Source organism: Triturus cristatus, chromosome 4_2, assembly GCF_964204655.1.
Source record: "Triturus cristatus chromosome 4_2, aTriCri1.1, whole genome shotgun sequence".
NCBI lineage: Eukaryota > Metazoa > Chordata > Amphibia > Caudata > Salamandridae > Triturus > Triturus cristatus.
In genome coordinates, this window is record NC_140586.1 from 239309693 (window position 1) to 239330735 (window position 21043).

A 21043-nucleotide genomic window follows, 5' to 3' on the forward strand; every position below is an offset into this window, starting at 1 on the left:
CGCCTGCCGAATGGATCGGTGTGTGGCCCCCTGGTCAGTGGTTCTGAGCTCAGTAACATAGGTTGTTGCGCGTGCCTCCAGATCTCTATTCCCCGCTGTTCACAGGTTCTGATCCAGGCAGGAGACCTAGCCCCGCCCCTTCAGAGTGGATAAAAAGAGCCACTAAGGTGTACAGTTCATCGTGCCAAGAGGTAATTCAGTCTACATTCATGGACGTTGGAATTAGGGAGGGGTGGGCACCTCTGGCCTGGAGCGGATGCCGCACTGGGGTGCGTGGGGTTCTGGGGTACCGTTACTCATTCCGTGGCTAGAGTCCACCTCTGGGGGTGAGGTCAGCCTCCTTTTGAGCAGCTGGTGAGCCGTGCCCCAGACGCGTTGTGGGCACCCTCCCGACGGGGTCCGGTGCCCGAGAAAGAGAGGAGCGGCGCCAGCGAGAGAGATATCTGGGGGCGACTGAGAGGCCGGTGCTTATTTATAAGAGAGGATGTGGCTTAACGGCTAGAGCGGTCTACCTCGAAGTTGGGGAACCGGGGTCGAGTCTCGGCAGGGACTCAACAACCTGTGATTTTGGGCAAATCACTTAATCGTGATTAATAAATGCTGTATAAAACGAACGTGTCCTTGTGTAACGTAACTAGCGCTCATGTAAAGCGCTCCAGTACCTTCGAGTCGAGTTCGCGCTATATAGCTCCTGCCCTAAAAAAATGTACCCGGGTTTCATCATATTTATTTGTAAGCGTTGCCTCCTCATTACATATGTATTTATGTTATGCTTATTTCTCCCTGTATACCTAGCAGTGCTTAGTATTCGGTGACAAAATAAGGGAGAGAGATTACAACAGTAGTGTTCGGCATATTTTCACCCTTATTTATTCGGTAAATGTGCACTACCCTTGGGTGGCCCTGGGAGTTTGGTACCTGCAGCAGGCATAAATAATACACGAAGGCATTCATTAGACTACTTCCATGATAATACCCGCAGTCATCTGCAGATAATTAAGGGAATCTCATTTCTTGTTCTAATCCCCATGCTGTCAGTCTTTACAGCGATTGGACCAGCAGTCCTGACTGACAGCCTAGGGAGTGAGCAAAGGAAGACCTATCTTCGTTGTATTTCCATTTCTAAAAAATAAATACAGACAGGGAAACATTTTGTTTCCTGTCCGTATAAACATGTAAAATCAGTAAAAGCGGGCGGACATCTGGGAGCTTTAAGAATAATGACGCCATGATCTGGGGTGGAGAGGGAGAGACAGGGGACACAGTTACACTAGGGAGCACCGACACCCTATAGTTTAGGTCACTGGAATTATGCGGCAGGGGAGGAACACATTATGCGGCAGGGTGGCAGAAAAAAGCAAATTATGCGTTTGTAATGCGGCACTTTTTGGAGCAGTTTTGATTCACTACTTTGTCATTTCTTCACACGTTAATTCTAGGTGGGCAAGAGTTTCACTACATTAATATGAGTTTACCACCTAAATACAGCATCCAGCAACTGAAAGGGGACCTACGTCTGCGTGGCAGAAGATCTATCACTGTCCTGCAACGTGTGTGGTAGGGTTGTTAGTCATTTTTGATCAGTTTGAGCTAGAAACATTTTTTTTGTTAAAATCTGCAGATGATGATGGATTAAGTGACAAGTGCGGCAGATCTATAATTATGTGGAAAACGCAGCGGCCACAGAATCATATAATTCCAGTGGCCCAGCCTCTAGCAGAGAGAGAAGACTGGGCAGCTATGGAATTGTAATACTCCGGGGAGTTGAAGGCATGCTTAACCTCAGAGAGGTATTTAGTAGGAATCCAATGGATTCCAAGGGGCCAGTGGTTGAGTGGACGACTCGTACGTCAATCACAGCGTTTAATATGTATCAAGGAGTTCTATAGACAGCTTATGTCTCCGTTTGAGGTTCGAAAGGGGCTGTTAGAGTCCTGTCGCATCGGGTGGCAAACCAAGGCCCCGATGAATTCATTTTGGGCGCACACCACCATGTGCAGATTGCACATCAACTGGTTTACGAATACAAATGCGTTTTGGGATGAGTTCTATGAAAATAGAGGTCACATCACAAAATGTGTATTCACAGGGAGTCACCAAATGTCCTGCCTAATGAATATTAACTCGGGAGGTCGCAGTTTGTGACCGCCTGCGGTTGTCTGCAAATGCAGGGATGACCTAGAAAGGCCAGCAAACGTTTGTTCCCCCTTTCTATTCTCAAACAGGAAATATATTTTTTAAAGCAGCCCATGTCCATCAAACTTAGTGCCAATATCGGCAACAGTAGTCAGTTATCATGCAGAAAAATACATCAATAAACCACACAACACCTTGTTAGTGGAGAAAATTGTTGAAGGTTTATTTGCATAACAAATATGCCAACATGGTGGGTTATCGTACGGGCGATCCCAGGGCAGGCCAACCCTTATGCCACCTGCCCGCCTGATGAGCCAAATTACACAGTGGGCGTCGCCAATCGGTGTTTACCAATTCTTGGGAGGGGCCACCCCTCCCATCAGCGGACCACCAATCCACTCCCTTACTCAGGCCCCCCCAAAAGGTGGGCGGAGCGTTCCAGGCAGCCCCCGGTTGCTCAGGCCCACAACCGCCCATAGGACTAACGGGGCGCCGTAGTTCTTCCAGGGGACAACGCCAAGACATCCCTGGGTATCCTTGGCTTAGCACCCTTGTTGTGCTGCTGCATAAAGTACCTATTGGTATCTTGCAGACTCTGGATCGCCTTGTAACTCCTCCACAGGTCTGGGAGTGGCCACCGTCACAACCAGACTGGCAGCGGTCAAGAGACTGCCCAGTGGGCGGGGGACAGTATATGTACCCCTGTCCCCCCTCCCACTACAGGAAGTGGCCGGCCGGATGTCCCCCTGGTCCCACGCCCAGGGAGCCTAGAAGGCCGACTCCAGTGCCTTCCAGTGGCACTAAGGCGGCCACCCTGTTGAGGGGCCACTACGTGGCCCCACGGGCAGCCTTGACAGACAGGTGTACTTTAACATGCATTTGCAAAGCAATAGCTCTCGCTTAACTAAAAGATTGAGCTATTGGCGTTGCATTATTATTTGCAGCGCCAATACGTCAAAGTTTCAGTAATGCGAGACCTTTTGAATTGCAAATACTTGTTTAATCTTGTTCTTACCTCTGGGATCCCATGACGTTCTTCAGCCGGTCAGTGGGCTGTAGAAAAGAGCCTAAATGTTCCTCCTCCAGATAACGACATGGATGGACGCTGCATTTGTGCTTGATGGGAGAGGGGGAGGGTGTGCAAGCGAGGAGTCAAGAGATTTCCATAGCTGGCCAACCAAAATAATCAATTGGTGATGTCCACTGGGAGGGAACATAGTACCGAAAGGTGGGACAGATGCATAATAATAACCAACCAAAGAAAAGGAATTTAAAAAGCTGCCCAAGTATCCTACCAAAAGTGGTGGGTGTGTCCAAAGTCCCTGATAGTCTATATACCAAATACAGCATGCCTTACAGAGCAGCGCATGTGCTGCCCGGGCTCAATTTAAAAAAAAAAAATCCTGTTTGGGAAGACAGCTGTGCCCCTGACCACTGTGGCCTGATAGGATTGCCAAATCAGAAGCTGTCCCTTTCGAAATCTGATACCACACTGTCTTGGGTACCACCATCTGAGCAATGGTTTGCAACTGTAGTTACAGTCACAAACTACTGATATGTCATTGCAAATCTTAATTAGGCAAGGACGCCCTTTTCATTCTCCCTTCTAATTGCAACACAGAATAAGTTGCAGCATTAATTTAGCAAATTGGAAGAGCTTTTCTAAATTGCGAAAGAGGGTTTACACATCCCAAAATTCTTTAGCAGTCATAAATTCTGTGCGTTTGTGAATAACAGGTTTTGCAGCCCCCAAAATGTATCCTACATTGAGCTCTAATTCCATGCTTCCTCACTTATGACCCATGTTCTTTGTTGAGGTCAACTGAAAGTGAGTTTGAAAAGCTCAGTTTTCAGAAGTTTCATGAATCTACTGTAGTCGATTACCACTATCAAGCTGGGGTTAGGAAATTCCAGATTTGCAGCTTTTGCACACCTGGGGCCCTATTACATGGAATGCACTGCCCCCAGGGCAGCCGTGCACTCGTGCTACCCTAGGGGCAGCACATTCATGTGAAAAAAGGAGCGCCTGCTTTGAAGACGCTATGTGTTTTCACAGTGCAGGCGGGAACCTGCCTGCACTTTTAAACGGGATTAGAGTGACTGCACCCGCCTGCAAGGGGATGCCTGGGGGTCCATGGGACCCTGTTTCCCCCCTCCAGAGAGCAGCAATCAGGGGGCACACTGACAGTGTGCCACCTTTTAGGTAGCGCACTGTCAGTTCGCCTCCTGAGAGCTTCATTGCATCTGCACCCACATCTGTAATAGCGCGCGGGCACAGAGGCAAAGGGATTCCCTCATTTGCATGAGGCCACGTCCCCATGCAAATGAGGGAACGCCCTTTTGAAGAAGGACTGGTGCAATGTGTACACTAGCGCTACCAGTATTACAGAAGGGGGCGCACAAGCATCTGCAGCCACTTCTGTAATACCAAAGTGCCCCAGGGGCATGTAAAAAGGACGCAAATGCCCATTGCGCCCCCAGGGCACTTATGTAATACAGCCCTTGATTATCTGCCATAGTGTTTCAATCTCTTGATGGATCATTGGTTCCTCTGTTGGGCCGACACTGAGCGAGGGTCTATTGTTGGGCTGTAGTGAGGTTTCAGTTTCTGTAGGTATTTAGGTCCGTTGTCCCAGACTGCTTTGTGGATTGTGCAGAAGACCTTAAATTTCATCCTGGAATCTATAGCAAAACAATAGTGAGTGATGGAGTTGAATTATGGCACATTCAGGCTGCCTCATTCTGAAGTCCCTGGAGCCAAGCGGCGAGTTCGTTAGGGAGACAAGTATGCTAATGTGACCCAATTAACACGAGGGAGCAGGGCCAAGACTGATTTGCATGTCTGGGTCCAAACTGGGGTGATGTGGTGAGCAAAAAAATTATGGATTAAACCCAGTCTGTTACTGGGGGTGAATGTTTGATTTGTTCAGCATTTCATCCATCAATTATTCTTTTTGCTTTTGTCACCCTAAACAGGAAGGGTATGCCCAGACTTGGGTCTCGTGCTTACTGTGCCACTGGATACAAGCTAGCCTGGCTGATTAGGGGTGTTACCCCAAAACCGGTCCCAGGATGCTTGATTCTGGTCCAGGGAGGACCTGGCTTGGCAGTTCGGGCTGGACTGTTTCCATGAGGAGCAGGGTCAAGACTGATTTGCATATAGCTGGGTCCAAACTGAAATGGCAGGGTGTGCAAAAAACACATTGTCCATCAATTTTTTTTGCGGGTGTTATTAATTAGCACCCAACTATGAGTTTGTCCCTGATAAAGGAGAATGATATGCACATATACTGCTTACCTCATTAACATTTATATGGCTGGTACTTTTCAGGCATTTTTCCTCAGTTAAATTTTGACAGCCTTGACTTGCCCAAATTTATTAGGAGAAATCTGTGGGAGTAAAGTGTTAGCTGACTGTTAGACTTGGCATCTTTTGGCGTGTTTCCCCTGAGTTTTTGCTTTCTGCCCTCCCGGTTTTGACTCTGTTTTTGCTGGCGTAGTGTTTCTGCGCACTTTTCGCACTTCTGATCAGTGGTAAAGTGCAAGTGCTCCTGTGGTAAAGTATGTTATGGATTGGTGTTTCCATGATTGGCTGTCTGGTTTTCTTGTCAGCCCCTAGTAAAGTGCACTGAGTGGGCCAGGGCGTGGTAATCAAATGCTACGCGTAGGCCTGCAGCACGGATTGTGCCATCCACGTGAGTAGCCCGTAAAAGGTACCTCAGACCTGCCATTGCCGAGTCTGCGCGCAGTTTGTAACTGTCATGTCGACTTGGCACGCGCACACACTGGCCAGTCCCCAACCTTCCCTTTTCTTACATGTCAGGCACCCCTAAGATAGGCCCAAATTACCCCTGTGGGCAAGGTGCAGTGTATGCGAAAGGTAGGAAATGCCCTGGTGTGTGTGGCATGTCCTGATAGTGAATTACAGCCCATTTCATTTTTCACTATTGCAAAGCTACCTGTTCCCCATAGGACAGAATGGGAAGTTTTTTATAACCTCTTATAAACATAACTGGCCCTGGGAACTAGGTGGGAAAATGAAGTTTAGTATGCCTGAACTCAGAATCTAACGATGCATCTTCTAGTAAAGGTGATTTTTACATTCTGTGTTTGAAAATACCACTTTTAGGAAGTAGGTATTTTCTTGCTCAGTCATCCCGTGTACCTCTGCTGGAATGTGGATTGCCTGTCTGGGTTTTGGACGACAGATGGCTAGGAAGCAAGGGTGGCTCCAGATAGTCTAGGTAGGTCAGGAAAGGGCTGAATAGACCTGGGCTGCGATGGGGGAAGAGGGAGGAGATTTCCTTGCACCTCAAAGGGCCTGGTCTGCCTCTGACAATGCCGTCTCCACCCCCTGCCAGGAAATCACACCAGAGAAGGCAGAACAGGTTCTGGCTGGGCACAGACACCCTCTGCCTAGAGGATCAAAGGATTTTAGGATACAAATACTCGGGCCCAGACCCCTGAACTTTAGAACTCTTTTGGATCAAGAAGACTGCCAAGAAGTAGAGCTGGAGAAGCTGTGAGGAGGGACTACCACTTTGCTGTGCGCTTTGCTGTGTTGGCCTACAGTGGCTGCTTCTGTCTTGGGCAGTGAAAGGACTGGACTGAACTTTCTGCAATCTGCTTTGTGAGTTTCTCCAAGGGCTTGAGGTAGAGCTTGCCCCCTGTTCAAGAAGTCTCAGGAACAGCAAAGACTTCAAGCTCTTCTACTCTCAGCACTGGGGACTGTGTGTTTTGTGCTGCGACAGAAGAAAAGCAACTCGACGACGCCTACGACGCCGCTGCCGACTCCGTATCCTGAAGGTACCGCAGAGGGCACCGACGCAATGCCGCACCGCAACCCTGGTCTCACCGACGACGTCTGCTGACGCCGCCACTGAGCCGCTGCTCGCACTGCGACCTGTGACACCGCACTCCGCACTGCCTCGCTTCACGTCGAAGCCTGGGCACTGCAGAGAGCACCGCCGCACCGCGACCCTGGTCTCACCGACGCCTGCTGATGCTGCCAATGAGCCGGTGCTCGCACTGCGACCTGTGGGCACCACACTCTGCACTGCCTTGCTTCACGACGACGCCTTGGCCTTCCAATGCCACCGCTCCATGCTGAAATCGACTCCGCTGCTTGCACCGTGGTTCGAGGGCACCGCTCGTAAAGTTACACGACGCACCGCCCTCATCCCGCACTGCATCATTGGCCTACTGACGCCGGCACCATCGACTCCCGTTCACCAGTCGACGACAACGCTTCAGCAACGACGCCGCTGCTTGCACCGTGATCTGCCAGCACCGTGACAGCACCGCCTTCACATCGCACCGCGACCCTGGTTTCACCAACGACACCATCTGACACCATCTGACTCCGCCACCGAGCCGCTGTTCGCACCGCGACCTGAGGGTACCGCACGCCGCACTGCAGCACCTGACGCCTGTCAACGCCAGCGCTCCTGATCCCAACAGAAAGGAGCTCGACATGCAACGCGAGTGACTTCAAGGGCCTCGGCGTCCTGCATCTCTAACAGGTACTGTTTGCAGGTCTTCCTGACGCCGTGACGCCGCGACCAGCCTGAACTGTTTGGATTGGTTTGCTCATGGCTCCGTGATAGCCCCGTACGGAGCTATCGACATCAAGGAACTGTTTTTAAAGCGTATTTTGATAACTGTAGATTTGTAAGTACTGTATTGTGGATTCTTATCGTTTTTGGTCTTGTATATAAAAACATTGGCAATTTTTCTAAACTGGTGTGGTGTCCTTTTGTAGTGCTTACACTGTATTACTGTCGGTTATGTGCAAATGCTTTACACACTGCCTCTAAGATAAGCCTGACTGCTTGTGCCAAGCTACCAAAGGGGTGAGCAGGGGTTATTTTAGGAGTGTAACTCCCTTATCCTGACTAGCAAGAAGGGTCCCTACTTGGACAAAGGTGGAAGCCCTTGTCAACTAGAGACCCCATTTCGAACATTGGTGTCAGCGGTGAGGTTTGGACTTGCGTTTGCATTTGACTTACAGTGATTGGTGTGCACTATTACAATATCGCAGACCATTACGTGCCACATACTAGTCATTTTTCTTTTTGGCCTATTTTTTGATATTGCCTGTTTGAACTTGCTACTTCGTCATGCCAGAATCAAGAGCATCATCCGTTGCATACCTGGAAATTGCCTTTGAGGAGGATAGGTTGGAACTCTACAATGTTAGGGAATTGAAATCTATTTGCAAGAGCCTAAAAGTCTAAGTCAGAGGCCTCACTAGGAAGGACAAGCTACAAAAGGCGCTGAGGGCCTGGGTAGCAACCAGAGATGGGCACAGAGTAGGCAATCTGGCGATCTTGGTGGAGAGGCAGAGGGACATATTCCTAGGGTGGATGTACTTTTGGGAGGGGGGGAACCCTTCAGGTTAGGCAGCAGTAGCCTGTCCTCAGAAGAGCTGGAGGACAGGCGGTAAGCAAGGAAGTTAGAGTTGGAAAAACTTAGGATGGAAAGTGAGAGGGAAAACAAAAGAATAGCCATGGAGGAAAGTAAGATGATGTTAGACCATGAACGAGGTCTTAAGGAGCTGGAGCTAAGGAGTAGGCCCGGCTCAGATGGTGACAGCAACTCGTCAAGACAGGCAGACAGAATTGTGCACATCCCTAAGAATGTGGGCAAGGAATTCAAGAAGGGGGATGACATACAAAGGTTGTTTCAGGGGTACAAGGCAGCAATCCACATGAATGGGGTCTCTGAGGAGAATTGGGGGCAGGATTGTGGCCTCTCTTCCCTGAAGAACCGAGGGACTCTTTCATAGCTTTGTGTAAGGGGTATCACCTCACCTATCTAGACATGAAGGACGCTCTCCTCACTGAGTATGGTCTTCCTCTTGAAAAGTACAGGGATCAGTTCAGGTCCAGTAAGAAGTCTGATGCCAACACTTGGTTAGAATGTGTGGATTTGTTTTGCCGGTCACTGGATGGCTGGGTGAAGGGCAGTAATGTGACAGATTATCAGGGGCTCTACAATTTGATTGCATGGGAACACTTGTCCAGTCTGTTTTGCAGATATGCGCCAGCACCTAGTTGATAGTAAGCGGACTGACCCTAGGAAGCTTGCTATGGAGGCGGACCGTTGGGTGAGTACCAGGGTCCACAAGAAAGCGTTTGGGGGAGACCCCGCCAAAGATGGGCAGGGTCCCCAGCAGAAAAGTGGGGGGGACAAGGGTAAAGCACAGGAGCTCTCTAAAGGGCCTCAAACTAACACCCAGGGTCAAAGTTCCCATCCCCCCAGAGATAAGAAACAAGGGGTCTCGTCAGGAAAGCCTGCTGAGACCGGCCCCGCAAATATTTTGCATGTGACCAGGTGGGGCACATGAAGGGGGACCCCAGGTGCTCCAAGGGGGCACAGCCACCCACTGGTGGGCAGTCCAAGGTGTTGACTAGTGTAGCGCTTGGGAAGGAGGAGGAGTACCCACAGGAGGGTAGGGACCCTGCAGAAATGATCCTCGTCTCACTAGGGGAGAGTGAGATGGTCCCAGGGAGACCATCAATGGGAGAAGGGTAGAGGCTCTCAGGGATACTGGAGCCAGTATGACCTCAGTCTGGTGTCAACTGGTCTCTGAGGAGCAGGTAGTCCCGGGGCATTCCACCAAGTAATTGCAGTTAACAATTCAGAGCGCCAGTGTCTGGTGGCGCAGGTTCCCTTTGAGTGGGGGGGGGGGTCCGCAGGTCCCGTGAGGGTGGTTGTGAGCCCTTCTATGCCTGTTGACTGTCTGCTTGGTAACAACCTGGAGCAGTCCTTGTGGAAGGATGTTGAGCTCATGTCCCACTTGGAGATGCTTGGGTTGCCAGAGTGGGCATGCATCGCCACTCGGTCCATGGCGGCCAGAGAGGGTGATCAGAGGGACCTGGAGCCTGAAACAGTGGCCCAGGTCCCTGCCAAGAGAAAGGGCAAGGGGCACGGGAAACCGGCCCCCGAAGTTCCCACGGCCCGGAAGGAGGAGGCCCTTGAGGGGGACGCCCACGTGCCTACAGGGGAACAGGTAGCCAAACTGGGGAGACATCTCTGAGCTGACCCTTTGGCAGCAAGAAAGGGGTCCCACCAGGGAGGAGTTCTGCCGGGAGCAGAAAGAATGCCCTTCTCTGGAGGGTCTGCGGTGGCAGGCCGCAGCCCAGGCGACTGGTGATCAGTCAGGATCACATTGGATCTACTGGTAGAATGATCTCCTGTATAGCGAGCCTAAGGTCGCTGAGCCTGGGTCAGCCCGTGTGCTGGTGGTACCCCAGCGCTTCAGGACCTTACTACTGGGTCTGGCTCATGACGTGCCTTTGGCAGGACATTTGGGGCAGGACAAGACCTTTCACCGGCTTGTCACCCACTTCTTCTGGCCCCAAATGCAAAGGCAGTCAGATGTACATTGCCGGTCTTGCCAAACGTGCCAGGCAAGTGGTAGGAGCAGGAGGAAGTTCAAAGCTCCTCTCCAACCAGTCCCCGTTGTTGGGACACCCTTTGAAAGGGTAGGAATGGACATTGTGGGGCCACTGGATCCTAAGACAGCCATGGGCAACAGTTACATCCTAGTCTTGGTGGACCATGCCATCCTGTACCCGGAGGCAATCCCTCTCAGGACAACGACGGCACCAGTGGTGGTCCGGGCGTTAATGGGGATCTTTTCCCGCGTGGGGTTCCTCTGAGTGTGCCAGGGCCTGGGAATCAAATGCTATGCGTGGGCCTGCAGCACGGATTGTGCCACCCACGTGAGTAGCCCAGAAAATGTACCTCAGACCTGCCATTGCCGAGTCTGCGCGCAGATTGTAACTGTCATGTCGACTTGGCCCGTGCACACACTGGCCAGTCCCTAACCTTCCCTTTTCTTACATGTCAGGCACCCCTAAGGTAGGCCCAAAGTACCCCTGTGGGCAGGGTACAGTGTATGTGAAAGATAGGACATGCCCTGGTGTGTGTGGCATGTCCTGAGAGTGAATTACAGCCCATTTCGTTTTTCACTATTGCAAGGCTACCTGTTCCCCATAGGACAGAATGGGTAGTTTGTTTATAACCTCTTATAAACATAACTGGCCATGGGAACTAGGCGGGAAAATGAAATTTAGTATGCCTGAACTCAGACTCTAACGATGCATCTTTTAATAAAGGTGATTTTTACATTCTGTGTTTGAAAATACCACTTTTAGGAAGTAGGTATTTTCTTGCTCAGTCATCCCGCGTGCCTCTGCTGGAATGTGGATTGCCTGTCTGGGTTTTGGACGACACATGGCTAGGAAGCAAGGGTGGCTCCTGATAGTCTAGGTAGGTCAGGAAAGGGCTGAATAGACGTGGGCTGCAATGGGGGGGAAGAGGGAGGAAATTTCCTTGCACCTCAAAGGGCGTGGTCTGCCTCTGACAATGCCGTCTCCACCTCCTGCTGGGAAATCACACCAGAGAAGGCAGAACTGGTTCTGGCTGGGCACAGACACCCTTCGCCTAGAGGATCAAAGTATTTTTGGATACAAATACTGGGGCCCAGACCCCTGAACTTTAGAACTCTTTTGGATCAAGACTGCCAAGAAGAAGAGCTGGAGAAGCTGTGAGGAGGGACTACCACTTTGCTGTGTGCTTTGCTGTGTTGGCCTACAGTGGCTGCTTCTGTCTTGGGCAGTGAAAGGACTGGACTGAACTTACTGCAATCTGCTTTGTGAGCTTCTCCAAGGGCTTGAGCTAGAGCTTGCCCCCTGATCAAGAAGTCTCAGGAACAGCAAAGACTTTAGCTCTTCTGCCCTCAGCACTGGGGACTGTGTGTTTTGTGCTGCGACAGAAGAAAAGCAACTTGACGACGTATACTATGCCGCTGCCGACTCCATGTCCTGAAGGCACTGCAGAGGGCACCGCTGCAATGTCGCACCGCTACCCTGGTCTCACTGACTACGCCTGCTGATGCTGCCACCGAGCCGCTGCTCGCACCGCGACCTGTGGGTACCGCACTCCACACCGCCTCGCTTCACGCCGGAGCCTGGGCACTGCAGAGAGCAATGCCGCACTGCGAACCTGGTCTCACCGATGCCGCCTGCTGATGCCGCCACTGAGCCGTTGCTCGCACCGCGACCTGTGGGCACCATACTCCGCACCGCCTCGCTTCACGACGACGCCATGGCCTCCCAGATGCCGCCGCTCCACGCCGAAATCGATGGCACTGCCTGCACCGTGGTTCTAGGGCACCGTTCGTAAAGTTACACAATGCACCGCCCTCATCCTGCACCGCAGCCTTGGCCTACCGACGCCGACACCATCGACTCCCGTTTGTCAGCCGACGACAGCACTTCAGCAACGATGACGCTGCTGCTTGCACCGTGACCTGCCAGCACCGTGACAAGCATTGCCTTCACCTCGCACTGCGACCCTGGTCTCACCGACGATGCCATCTGACGCTGCCACCGATCCGCTGCTCGCACAGCATCCTGAGGGCACCGCATGCCGCACCGCTGCACTTTGCACTGCAGCACCTGATGCCTGCTGACGCCAGCGCTCCTGATCCCAACAGAAAGGAGCTTGACCTGCAACGCGAGTGACTTCAAGGGCCTCGGCGCCCTGCATCTCTAACAGGTACTGTTTGCGGGTCTTCCCGAAACCGTAGCTGTTCCGCGATGCCGCAACCAGCCTGAACTGTTTGGATTTGTTTGCTCACGACGCCGTGATAGCCCCGGACGGAGCTATCGACATCAAGGAACTGTTTTTAAAGCGTATTTTGATAACTGTAGATTTTTAAGTACTGTATTGTGGATTCTTATCGTTTTTGGTCTTGTATATTGGCAATTTTTCTAAACTGGTGTGGTGTCCTTTTGTAGTGCTTACACTGTATTACTGTCGGTTATGTGCAAATGCTTTACACACTGCCTCTAGGATAAGCCTGACTGCTCGTCCCAAGCTACCAAATGGTTGAGCAGTGGTTATTTTAGGAGTGTAACTCCCTTATCCTGACTAGGAAGAAGGGTCCCTACTTGGACAAAGGTGGAAGCCCTTGTCAACTAGAGACCCCATTTCGAACATTGGTGTCAGCGGTGAGGTTTGGACTTGCGTTTGCATTTGACTTACAGTGATTGGTGTGCACTATTACAATATCGCAGAACATTACGTGCCACATACTAGTCATTTTTCTTTTTGGCCTATTTTTTGATTTTGCCTGTTTGAACTTGCTACTTCGTCATGCCAGAATCAAGAGCATCATCCGTTGCATACCTGGAAATTGCCTTTGAGGAGGATAGGTTGGAACTCTACAATGTTAGCCAACTAGAGACCCCCATTTCTAACACCGACAAACTCAATATGTATCTACATATTTATATATTTTCCTCTACTGCAGAGAAAAAATGTTAACTAATCTCCCCAAAGCTCATAAAACCACCATTCTGACTCATCCTGTTCCTCTACCCAAAATATGCCCTACTCATCCCAAATCTCACAAATAACCCTTTCCAAACTCTTCTCTCCTCTATCCATCCTCGATCCTATTCGTCAGACTAACAGACTCACATGTCTACCACTCCCAATAACTTATATTTCCCTCTACTATTAATCCACCTTTGGGTTCCGGAGGAACATGCTAATGGCCGAAAAGCACTTCAATGGCTCCTCTGGCGTAGTAAGCACTGTATAAATACAATTACAATAATTTTGCTACGTGCAGTAACTGTACCTAGCGCACGTGTTGGGATTATCCGTGCCAATCATAATGAGGGCCTATTTCCTCTGGGTAATTAGACTTGGTGCTATTAGTTGTAAAACCATACTTACCTATGTATACTTTCCTTGATGATTTAGTGATAGTCGAGATTGTGGATGTGAAATGTTTGCAGGATAATATTTCGACAACAATATAGTGACATCAGCAGCTTGAGAGGCAGTGGTACTGAGCAGCTATTGGTTTCCAGCAGTTACCGTGCTTATAGTTAACACCTATCAAGCAAACCTATTAATAAACAGCCCCCAGCAGAGCAGTTCTACCAATAATCGACCAACTGCAGGAGTACTGTGCAGGTAATCAGTACCTAGAGAGGTAGCACGACAAGACGAAGACCTCAACAGTGTTAAGGGCCCAGTAGCCAGGCTCCAAAAAAGGTACACACAGTACAGTAATGAACTTTTAAATAAGGCATGTTGGCAGTAATGAATGAAGCCACCAACAGTTATCAATCTCCATTTAACAGGTTAATGCAAGTAATCATCTCAGCAGGTGTAATGGCCTTCTAATAATTTTTTAGAACAGTAGTTTAACAACGTTTTAAAGCTGTGCCCCCCCCCTTTGTAGTAAAAAAAATTATCCAGCCCCTTGAATGAAAACCTATTTTTTCACAATTATTTTATAAAGCTGGCAGCTCTAAACATATCTAACTATTCAAATATTGCAGATATGTTCAGTTATCTTTTGGAAAAATGCAATCAAATACCCAAGTGCCAACAAGCTATGGGCAGCCTGTCTTCCTAAAGTTTAAAAGTATCCTCAGTGTGATTCCACATGAGGCGTAGTGTTTTTTTCGCGGCACTTTGAGGGTCATTTGTTTCCCCTTCTCCTTTGACACCTTCTCCCAGCCAGGATATGAGTGACAAAAGATGTTACTTGTGGCCCATTACAGACTAGCTCCTGGTCTCTCTGTTTTTTCAGTAAAACCACCTCACTGTTTTCAGTATGATGCTTATTTTGGATATTGCCTGCCACCCATCCCCCTTCAGATCAAATTTCGCTCCCCATCTCCACCCAAGTTTGAAAACCTCTACTCTTGAAAGCTATTGCGAGGCAGTAAATAGGCTGCCGAGTACGTCAAGAAAAGGCCTGGTCAAAATGTAAATTATGCTGGTGCAATTTGTTTATTACGCATAATTCCTGAAATTATACCATTATGCAACATTGTGTGATTACACGCTGTTCGTAGCAAAATTTGAACGCGAGGATGCAGGCATAGCGCCAGAATGCAAGCGACTGTTGGTACGGCCACTTGTTTTTTTCATGCAATTTCTTTTTTTTATACCAGAAAATGCCTCTTTGCCTCAAAAATTGACTCAAGGACACATTATAGCCTTATAGCCCGCCGTAGCGGGCTATACCGGCTATTAAAGGCCCGCTGCACCATTAAAGGCCCGAGCCGAAGGTGAGGGACTTTAACAAAAGCAGCGGGACTTTAATAGCGGTATAGCCCTGCTACGAAGGGCTATAAGGCTATTAGAACATTCTGCCACTAGAGGGCAGAATGTTCTAATAAATTAAACAAAGGCTTCTCGAAGCTCGAGGGGATAAATCCCCTCGAGCTTCGAGAGGCTTTTGTAAAACATTGGAATGTTGCTCTGCGGGCCTTTACTGGCCCGTAGAAGCATGGAGCACTCCATTGTCTACAGTGGAGTGCTCCACATTCCAATGTTCTAATATATAATCAATGGCAGGTTTGCCTTTCGCGTAATAATGCATACTTTTTCAGAAATTTCATGTAATTAAGCAAAAGCAAACTACACACATCCCTAGTCAATACGAGTAATCCTGTTCCTCGATACGCACAGCACAGACAGTGCATTAGTACAAATCGGAAATTCTCCTCTTTGGAATGTTTCCCCCTCAGTTTAGGAAAACACTCTGGCCGCCTGATTCGGTACTTCCCGCCTCATCAGGGAATCCTTAGGGGTTTGGTTCAAGGAGATCCTCACATTCTCGACCCAGATCAAAAAGCTGTCAGGGACCTATTTTGGGTTTCTAAAAATTCTTAGGAAATTTCTTCCCTTTCTTCCTCGGACTGCCAAGGAGACAGTCACTCGAACCCTCATCCTTTCTCGGCTTGACTATGCCAACGCTCTGTACATTGGCTCCCCGGGCTATTTGCTAAATAAACTGCAAGTGGTGCAGAATGCACCGCCTGGCTTCTCGCTAACATCTCTGCCAGAAGCAGCCTTAGACAACATCTCCGCGCCCTTCACTGGCTACCCGTGGCAGAGTGGATCACATTTAAGTCCTTAGTTATTGCTCATCGCGCTCTTCATGCCATAGGGCCAAGCTATCTTCAGAAACGCTCCTCCTTTTATACTCCCGCTAGACACCTGCGTTCTACTTCTCAATGTTTGGCCCAAGTCCCTTGTTTTTACTTGCAAAGGCCGGGCGGTAGCTCCTTGGCTGTGAAAGCTGCTCTAGCTTGGAATGCGCTGCCTCTTGCTCTCCGCTGCATTCAGGACCCTTCTCATTTTACTCTTGCAGTATCTGTGCTCAAAATAAATGCAGATAACATAAAATAACATTAGTCAACAGATTTCCGGCAGCGGTACCTTTCCAGTGTGAATTCACTCATTTGAGATATTATGTCAGTGTGTGGCCTATATCAGACATGTGGCAACAGTTAGTCCCAACACTTGCCGCTAACTTTCGCTGGATTGTGATTCGACCATCGCAAGTCACCAACCCCAATTACTTGATCTCCATCCCGGATCTCAATTCCTCCCGGCGCCCTCCTTCGCGCCTTCCTCTCTCTCTCCCCGTCCCGCTGACCTACTCGGCTCACCCTACCCGAGGTCTATTTACCGCATTGGCTCCCCCGTGGCAACATCGGATTTTCGTTCGTTGTCCTCCCCTTTTCTCTCCCTACATATTATTTCACTGTATAATCACTGGTGATATTATCTAATTGTACGCCAATTGTAAGCAGGCATGTATATTTAAGTGTCCTGAAGATGGTCCCATTAATCTTAGCAAGGGATCGAAACGCCGTCGACAGTCTTTACATCATATGCAATTAATATACTGTAAATGCTTAATGTGCAATGGTGGTTTCACGTCACATGAGTCTGCCATAATTTATACTACACAGATACGTTTTGTTTTGCCTGAACCTTTTCTTCTCTATTTGCTTTTGTTTTCTTGTTTTCTTGTGTAAGTAGGACGTTGGATATGTCCCACTTGAATTTCTAGTATATACCTTGTTCATATATTTATCTTGAGATTAAAACGCTGTCCAGCTGGACAGTGAATATAGCTTCTATCTAGACTATATTTATTCCTAAACTGATCCCAAACTGTCTAGGGACCCCTGTTCTCTAAAACAAACAGTCCCAGGCACATCTGTTTGCCACAATGAATCACTCCCCCCCCCCCCCCCAAGATAAGTAGCCAGCATTGAGCCCTCAAGCAGTCTAATTGTACCAGCAACCAAACCACCAGTACAAGTATTGTAGCAATAACCAACTCCATTGGATGTGTCCAGCATTCCCATATAGAAAATTGTGCCAGCGATCGCATGTCTCCAGCAGAAGTAGTGGGCCATGTTCAGTGCTCCATAAGCTATTAACACGGCAGAGAGATTTTGCCAGTAGTCAGACACTTACCTATGTCCTGTATCCAAAACAAATTCAGCAACATGCATATTGTGCCAATTACCTGCCCAAAGAAGTAGTGTGTAAACATGGTTGTATGATGGAACCACGCATCCCTTTACCATGCATGCCTTTACACTGTGGTTAATACAACAAACGCATCAGTACCACGCGTTCCTTTACCACGCAAGTCGTTAGAACGACTTGCCTTAGGAAAGCGCTGGACTTTGGAATAGTATAATTTACTATCCCAACTCCAGTCTGCCCAATTGTCGGACAAGTGCTGGACAAAAAATCCAACACCAGTCTGTGAGAACCTGGCTTTGTATATGGTGTACACTTATGTAAGTGGGCACCTTGCACCAATCCAGACATCCCTTATGGTGATTTGGTGGTCTTTGACAACCTTAGAAAGCTCTCTAAGTGGTAGCTGTGGAGAGCAGCCTTCAGGTTCAGTCCAGAAGGAGTATAAAGCAGCTTGTTTTACCAGTACATAATCTTATAGTATTGGGTAAGTGAAAAAGAACCCCACAGTGCAGTTATTAAAATATGTATTTATGATAAACACTCACTAACACATTGCAATATCTCCTACCCGGAGATATAGCCACCATACACACCGTACTTTGTAAATAGAACACATAAGTAGCACAAATGCACAGTGGGCTCCAGGGGGAGACCAAACCATATACTAAAATAGTGGAATTTGAACCACTACTTAAGTCGTGACTTGGACCCGGAAGACGTGGAAGAGTCAGGGATCCAAGGAACCACCCAAGGTGAGTATCTAGGAACCCCACGGAGGCCGTGTGCAGAGTGGGAACACAACCGCGTACTCAATGTCATAGTTACAATTTTAATGGAAGAAGGACCATTCCGAGTGGACCCCCGTTGAAGATGGAAGGTTTGAGAGTCACCCCAACCAGGGATACCCTAGGAACCAGGATACCTACACCAGGGTAGCCGGGTGCATAGGTGAAAAGTGACGTTAAAACCGCCGTAGACCACAATGGAGGACTTCCGAAACATGCCGCTGCTGGAGAGGTTGAAAGTGTCCGGTGGAACCTAAAGGGGGATTTAAGATGTGAAGAACCTGCAAGCAGAGGGGACAGAGTCTGTCACTCAGGAGTGACCAGGAGGCATGGAAGACGAATGCTCACCTGTGTCGGGATGCAAGAGAGTTGACGGGTACCCTTGAAGTTGCAGCTGTACGGACCAGGCGATGCTGAGGAAGACCAGGAGCCATTCACAAGCTGTCCCATGCCGGATGTCAAGAGCCAAGGGGTCAGTGTCTGGCAGGGGCACTAACAAGACTTGGCAACGGCAACCAGCATAGTAGTCGGAAAAGGTGAAGATCTTGGCTGCAGGAGATGTTTGAGGCTGGAGCTTCTTGGAGCCCGAAGATCCCTGGAGGAGAGAGTCAACAAACTTTGCCAACGGCAAGTCGATGCGATGCACAGGGTTAATGTTCCAGCGGTTCAGACGAGGGATACTGACTTCAAACTTGCTGTAAAGACAGGGCAGGCCTCGAGAGAGTTGTAGAACCGCCCCCCCTGTGTTGCTGAACCTTTTGGAGTCGGTAGAAGCTCAGGAACAGCAGAGCGGTCAGCTTTGTTGCAGTGCCTGCAGATGCAGGGGAATGACTCCTTCACTCCAAGGGAGATTCCTTCTGGTGTCTTGAATGTCCACAGGCCTTGTGAAGAACCTGTATGGAGCCTGTATGGAGCAGAGGCAGAAGACTTGCAAGACTTGCAGGACAATGAGTTGCAGTCTCGGTTCCCAAAGCTAAGTACAGCTATGTCCAGAGTGCACAGACTGTTGAGGTAGAAGTGGTTTGGGATCTGAATCTTGCCCCACGTCGAATCTTAAGGAACCACCCACAGGTAAGCCCTTAAGTACCTTAAGGAAAGGGTTGGGATGATTCAGGGGTCCCTCCCAGAGGAGGGGCTGGACAGTGGTGAGGGTACTCCCATGTCCTAGGTCAAGTTTCATTGCAGAGTGCAGAGTGGGAGCCAATGGCTCCCTGAACTGGTTTCAACTGGAGTATGCAACTCGGGCATCAAATGTGCCCTTCGATGCAGTCTAGTGGCGCTGGCAAGCACCCCCACCCTGTCCCAATACTCTAAGTTCTCTCTGGAAGGTGGTGACAGGAAACCTTTTGTCCTGCCTTCCCCTGCTCAAGTTTGGCTCAGCAGCAGGAGGGTAGAATCATGTTACTGATCGGCAGCAGCCATAGTTTGCTGTTAGGGTCTAGAAGCCTGGTACCAGGAGCACTGATGGACTCCGAGAGAAGCTTTACAGTGCATGGAATCATACCATTACACCATTTATGGTGTGAGACATGTTTGATACCAAATTCAACATGGTTCGTTACAACTAGTTTAGAGATGGTCCTCGCATAATGATGCATGGGCACTCTATATATTGTAATGGCTGATTCACTTACAGCCCGGGAGAATGGACTCAGTGGATTGTAGGGGTGTACTGCTCATGCAGGGTCACCCTCACACTTAGAACCGAGCACCCTGCCTTCAGGATTGGAAGGCCTGCCTTGGGGGTGTCTTATAGGTTTTAAGTGCAGTGACCTCAGATATAAGTAAACTTATATCTGTCGTAAGTGGTGCTAGGACCAGCTTACACAGGCTGCAATTTCAGGCCTGTAGTCACTATTTGAGTGATCTCACATGGGTCGCATAATACATGCTTCAGCCCATGGGGGACCCCTGGTGTACCTATGCCCTGGGTACCTTAGTACCATATGGTAGGGACTTAGAAGGCTGCACAAGTAGCCAATCTGGAGTGTACCTAAGTACTCACCATGTCCAATTTAGGGAAGAAGCACAGAGACTGGGGTCCTGATTGGCTGGATCCTAGTCAGACTAGTCAGTAAAACATAATGACACCAGCAAAAAGTGGGGGGTGACCATAAAAGCAGTTCCTACTTTCCTACAACTTATTAGGAGCAACACTTGTGGGTTGCTAATAACTAGTCAACAAGGAAAAGTAGTGAGTCAGTAACCAGTTTTCCAGCTGACAATTGTCAGGTCCCTGCTGTTATGTGCTGTGCCAGTACTTGACGCTCAGGCATGTAATTTTTACGTCCTGATGACTCTAATATTGTTTCTACGGGATCGAAACGTTGTCGACCTTATATGCACCGTAAACGCAATTGAATTAATTACTGATGTGTAACGGTGTCTCTACATTTTGTTTGCTTGTTGCATTTCTTTATACAAGTTACAAGCATTTTTTGTCCTGTCTGAGCCTTTTTCTGAATTTGGGAATTTCTGTTCATTTGTGTCTTTCTTAAATATGTTGCATTGAACGCAGGATTGTGTCCCACTTTATTCTTGTGTTTTATGTGATTGATACATTATCAAATTTTCTGTCTGGCTGGACAGCTTTAATATAGCACTGATATCAGGCCTATATTCATTGTTTTCTGTGTGAATCTCCCCTGTCGGGGACTATTTTGGAAATGTAAAGTACTTAATCCTCCAGCAGAAGTAAGAAGCCAGCAATCCACTCTCACCAGAGGCGGTGTTCTAAAACGCAAGCTGGTACAGAGGTATCAGTCGGGCCAGACCGGGAACCCAAAGCA

The 21043-nt window shown here is 48.9% G+C and overlaps 1 protein-coding gene across 1 annotated transcript in view; it reads left to right on the forward strand.

Moving 5' to 3' along the window:
- The window catches only part of TRIOBP (TRIO and F-actin binding protein), a 422974-nt gene that overhangs the window by 9062 nt on the left and 392869 nt on the right, over nt 1-21043 (forward strand). The gene's annotated exons all lie outside the window — the stretch shown is intronic.